This window comes from Mus caroli, chromosome 1, assembly GCF_900094665.2.
Source record: "Mus caroli chromosome 1, CAROLI_EIJ_v1.1, whole genome shotgun sequence".
Classification (NCBI taxonomy): domain Eukaryota; kingdom Metazoa; phylum Chordata; class Mammalia; order Rodentia; family Muridae; genus Mus; species Mus caroli.
In genome coordinates this window covers 45,959,221-45,964,752 of record NC_034570.1, presented here as the reverse complement: position 1 = coordinate 45,964,752, position 5,532 = coordinate 45,959,221, and the positions used below count along the sequence as shown (strand labels likewise).

Genomic DNA, 5,532 nt, shown 5'->3' with positions numbered 1-5,532 from the left:
TCAGGAAATTGGACATAGTCCTACTGGAAGATCCAGCAATTCCTCTCCTGGGCATATACTATGAAGATGTTCCAACTGGTAATAAGGACTCATGCCCACTATGTTCATAGCAGCCTTATTCATAATAACCAGAAGCTAGAAAGAACTCAGATGTCCTTCAACAGAGGTATGGATACAGAAAACTGTGGTACATTTACACAATGGAGTACTACTCAGCAATTAAAAACAATGAATTCATGAAATTCTTAGGCAAATGGATGCATCTGGAGGATATCATCCTTAGTTAGATAATCCAGTCACAAAAGAACCCACATCATATGCAGTCACTGATAAGTGGGTACTACTCAGAAACTTAGAATATCCAAGATACAATTTACAAAACACAGTAAACTCAAGAAGAAAGAAGAACAAACTGTGGATACTTTGGTCCTTCTTAGAATGGGAAACAAAAGCCCAAGGAAGGAGTTACAGAGACAAAGTCCAGAGCTGAGGTGGAAGGAAAGACCATCCAGAGACTGTCCCACACGGGGATCCATCCCATACAGAACCATCAAACCACCAAACACTATTGCATATGCCAAAAAGATTTTGCTGAGAAGATTCTGACATAGCTCTCTCTTGTGAGTCTATGCCAATTCCTGGCAAATACAGAAGTGAATGCCCGCAGTCATCTACTGGATGGATCACAGAGACCCTAATGAAGGAGCTAGAGAAAGTACCCAAGGAGCTAAAGGTATTTGCAACCCTATAGGAGGAACAACAATATGAACTAACCAGTGCCCCCAGAACTGTGTCTCTAGTTGCATATGTAGCAGAGGATGGCCTAGTTGACCAGCAATGGGAGGAGTGGTCCTTAGTCTTGTGAAGATCATATGCCCCAGTACAGGGGAATGCCAGGGCCAGGAAGCAGGAGTGGGTGGGTTGGGGAGCAGGGCAGGAGGAAGTTGTAGGGAGCATTGTGGATAGCATTTGAACTGTAAATAATGAAAATATCTCATAAAAATACATGAAGATTTAAAAAAACAGTGCTGATTCTGAGTTAAGTGTGGTTATATTTGCTAAATAAAATCCATAATCTCAGACATTTGCATTTTCATAGTGACAGAGTATTTATTTATCATGTACATACACATATATGGGGCACCTTTCCATTCTTAAAGATTTTTTAAAAATTTCTTTAAACAATGTCTTGTAGTTTCATGTACAATTATTTCAACCTTTTAATTTTTATTCTTAACTACTTTATGAGTTTTAATGCTGTTGCAAACTTATCTTTTTGTTGCTGTTTGTTGTAAAAAATAGAACAGTTTAAAATATAGAATTGGGCTCATTGAACGCGGAGGCAGCTGTCGGGCATTCGTGTGGTCTTGTCGTCAGCGCAGCAGGGCCTACATGCAAGCAACCATGTCTAAGGGACCTGCAGTTGGCATTGATCTTGGCAACACCTACTCCTGTGTGGGTGTCTTCCATCATGGAAAGGTGGAAATTATTGCCAATGACCAGGGTAACCGCACCACGCCGAGCTACGTTGCTTTCACAGACACAGAGTGATTAATTGGGAATGCGGCCAAGAATCAGGTTGCAATGAACCCCATCAACACAGTTTTTGATGCCAAACGTCTGATCGGGCATAGGTTTGATGATGCTGTTGTCCAGTCTGATATGAAGCACTGGCCGTTCATGGTGGTGAATGATGCAGGCAGGCCCAAGGTCCAAGTGGAATACAAAGGGGAGACAAAAAACTTTTTACCCAGAGGAAGTGTCCTCCATGGTTCTGACAAAGATGAAGGAAATTGCAGAAGCGTACCTCAGAAAGACTGTTACCAATGCTGTGGTCACAGTGCCCGCTTACTTCAATGACTCTCAGCGACAGGCAACAAAAGATGCTGGAACTATTGCTGGCCTCAATGTACTTTGAATCATCAATGAACCAACTGTTGCTGCTATTGCTTATTGCTTAGTTAAGAAGGTCAGAGCTGAAAGGAATGTGTTCATTTTTGACTTGGGAGGTGGCACTTTTGATGTGTCAATCCTCACTATTGAGGATGGAATTTTTGAAGTCAAATCAACAGCTGGAGACACCCACTTGGGTGGAGAAGATTTTGACAAGCAAATGGTCAATCATTTCATTGCTGAGTTTAAGCAAAAGCACAGGAAAGACATCAGAGAGAGCAAGAGAGCTGTCCGCTGTCTCCGCACTGCCTGTGAGCGGGTCAAGTGCACCTTCTCCTCCAGCACCCAGGCCAGTATTGAGATTGATTCTCTCTACGAGGGAATTGACTTCTATACCTCCATTACCCAGGCTCGATTTGAAGAACTGAATGCTGACCTGTTCCGTGGCACACTGGACCCTGTAGAGAAGGCCTTTCGAGATGGCAAACTGGATAAGTCACAGATCCATGATATTGTCTTGGTGGGTGGTTCTACCAGAATCCCCAAGATTCATAAACTTCTGCAAGATTTCTTCAATGGAAAGAACTGAACAAGAGCATTAACCACGATGAAGCTGTTGCCTATGGTGCAGCTGTCCAGGCAGCCATTCTATCCAGAGAACAAGTCTGAGAATGTTCAGGATTTGTAGCTCTTGGATGTCACTCCTCTTCCCTTGGTATTAAAACTGCTGGTGGAGTCATGCCTGTACTAGTCAATCACAATACCACCATCCTCACCAAGCAGACACAGACTTTCACTACCTACTCTGACAACCAGCCTGGTGTACTCACTCAGGTGTATGAAGGTGAAAGGGCCATGACCAAGGACAACAACCTGCTTGGAAAGTTTGAGCTCACGGGCATCCCTCCAACACCCCGTGGGGTTCCTCAGATTGAGGTTACTTTTGACATCAATGCTAATGGTATCCTCAATGTTTCTGCTTTAGAGCACTGGAAAGGAGAACAAGATCACCATCCCTAATGACAAAGGCCGCTTGAGTAAGGAAGATATTGAGTGCACGGTCCAAGAAGCTGAGAAGTACAAAGCTGAGGATGAGAAGCAGAGAGATAAGGTTTCCTCCAAGAATTCACTGGAGTCCTATGCCTTCGACATGAAAGCAACTGTGGAAGATGAGAAACTTCAAGGCAAGATCAATGATGAAGACAAACAGAAGATTCTTGACAAGTGCAATGAAATCATCAGCTGGCTGGATAAGAACCAGACTGCAGAGAAGGAAGAATGTGAGCATCAGCACAAAGAACTGGGGAAAGTCTGCAACCCTATCATTACCAAGCTGTACCAGAGTGCTCGTGGCATGCCTAGGGGAATGGCCTGGTGGCTTCCCAGGTGGAGGAGCTCCCCCATCTGGTGGTGCTTCTTCAGGTCCCACCATTGAAGAGGTGGATTAAGTCAGTCGAAGAAGAGGGTGTAGCATTGTTCCACAGGGACCCAAAACAAGTAACATGGAATAATAAAACTATTTAAATTGGAAAAAAAATATAGAATTGGAGGTCTCTTTACCATAACCATTTAATAATTCTAGAGTGCTATGTGTACATGTGTGTCTTTGATACTAAGTATATAAATACAAACTTTTCCTTCTACATAATGTTATTTTTGTATATATATTTTCATGTATGACAATTTAGTATTGGATTACAAATTGCTGTCCTCTTCCCTGGAAAAGACTATTCTCTGAGTATCAGGATTTTTGATTGCTTATAATCCTCCTTCTGAAAAATTACTATCTATGGTCTCAGTAACATGAAGTCAGTCAAGTTCCAAATTTATTAGGTTTGAAGCTTTGTGAACTTTCTTCAGTCCATGCTAGCCTTTCTATTGGTGTCATCCTTGCTTAGATTCTTTGCAGGTAGTCAGAAGACTTTATGGATGCATATTTTGACATTCCTAGCAGTCAAAAATCAAAAATCTAAAAGAAACTCTGTAATCCTCTCTTCATCTTGTCTTTCTTTTAAAATTTTATTTAATCTTTTTTATAGTCCAGATTATATCCCCTACCAGTCAACCCTCTGACTGTTCCACATCCCATACCTCCTCCCAAACCCCATGCATCTCCAGGGCGATGTCCCCACACCTACACCCACCACCCCACTAGACCTCTCTACTCCCTGGGGCCTCCACTCTCTTGAGGGTTAGGTGCCTCTTCTCTGACTAAGTCCAGACCCTGAAGTCCTCTGCAATATATGTTTTGGGAGTCACTTGTCATATGGTGTATGCTGTGGCTGCTGTCCCAGGTTTTTAGAGATCTCAGGGCTCCAGGCTTTTGAGACTGCTGGTCCTCCTACAGGGTTGCTATCCTCCTCAACTTCTACCAGCATTTTCCTAGTTCCAACACAAGGGTCAGCAGCTTGGGTGTAAATATCTGCATCTGACTCAGCTTCTGGTTGAGTCTTTCAGAAAGCAATCATGATAGGCCCCATTTTTTGTGAGCTCACCATAGCCTCCCCTGGAGCTGAATCCCAATTTAGGCCTGTCACTGGACCTCCTTTTCTCCAGGCTTTTCTCCATTTTTGTCCCTGCGGTTCTTTCAGAGAGGAACAATATGGGTCATAGTTTTTGACTGTGGGATGGCAAACCAATCCCTCACTTGATGCTCTGTCTTTCTACTGAAGGTGGGCTCTACAACTTCCCTCCATACACTGTAGGGAATTTCATCTAAGGTCCCTCCCTTTTTGTTCTAATAGTCCTCACCTCCCAGGTCTCTGGGACAGTCTTGGGCGGGGGGGGGGGGGTTCCCCTACCCCCTACCTCCCAAGGTTTCCTGTTTCCATTATTTCTGCTCGCCTTGAGGTCTTTAGTCCTATTCCCAGACTCAATACAAGATCAAGTTCTGCTCTTTCTTCCCCTAACTGTCCTCTTTCCCACCCTTCCTCTTTCTCCCCTCCTGTGATTGCTCTCTTGTCCCTCCCAAGTGGGACTGAGGCATGCTTTCTTGGACCCCTTGACTTGTTAACCTTTTTGAGTTCTGTGGATTATATCCTGAGAATTCTGTACATTTTTTTTCTAACATCCACTTATTAGTGAGTACATATCATGCATATTGTTTTGGGTCTGAGTTACCTCACTCAGATGCTATTTTCTAGTTCCATCCATTTGCCTGCAAAATGCATGATGTCCTTATTCTTAATAGCTGTGTAGTATTCCACTTTGTAAATGAACCACATTTTCTGTATCCATTCTTATGTTGTGGGACATCTGGGTTGTTTCTACTTTCTGGCTATCACAAACAAGACTACTATGAACATAGTGGAATATGATGTATGGTAGAGCATATTTTGGGTATATTCCCAATAGTGAGTCGTATAGCTGGATCTTCAGGTAGCTCTATTTCCAATTTTCTAAGGAACCTCCAGATTGATTTTCAGAGTGGTTGTAACAGTTTGCAATCCCAACAACAATGGAGGAGTGTTCCTCTTTGCCCATTTTCTGGCCTACATGTGTTGTCACCTGAGTTTTTGATCTTAGTCATTCTGTTTGGTGTAATGTGGAATGTCAGGGTCATTTTGATTTGCATTTCCCTGATCACTAAGGACTTTGAACGTTTCTTTAAATATTTCTCAGCCATTTGAGATTCCTCAG

At 42.9% G+C, this 5,532-nt stretch overlaps 1 pseudogene; it reads left to right on the top strand.

Moving 5' to 3' along the window:
- The first annotated feature begins 1,404 nt into the window (after positions 1–1,404).
- On the top strand, positions 1,405–3,343 carry LOC110297159 (annotated as a pseudogene).
- Positions 3,344–5,532: the final 2,189 nt, after the last annotated feature.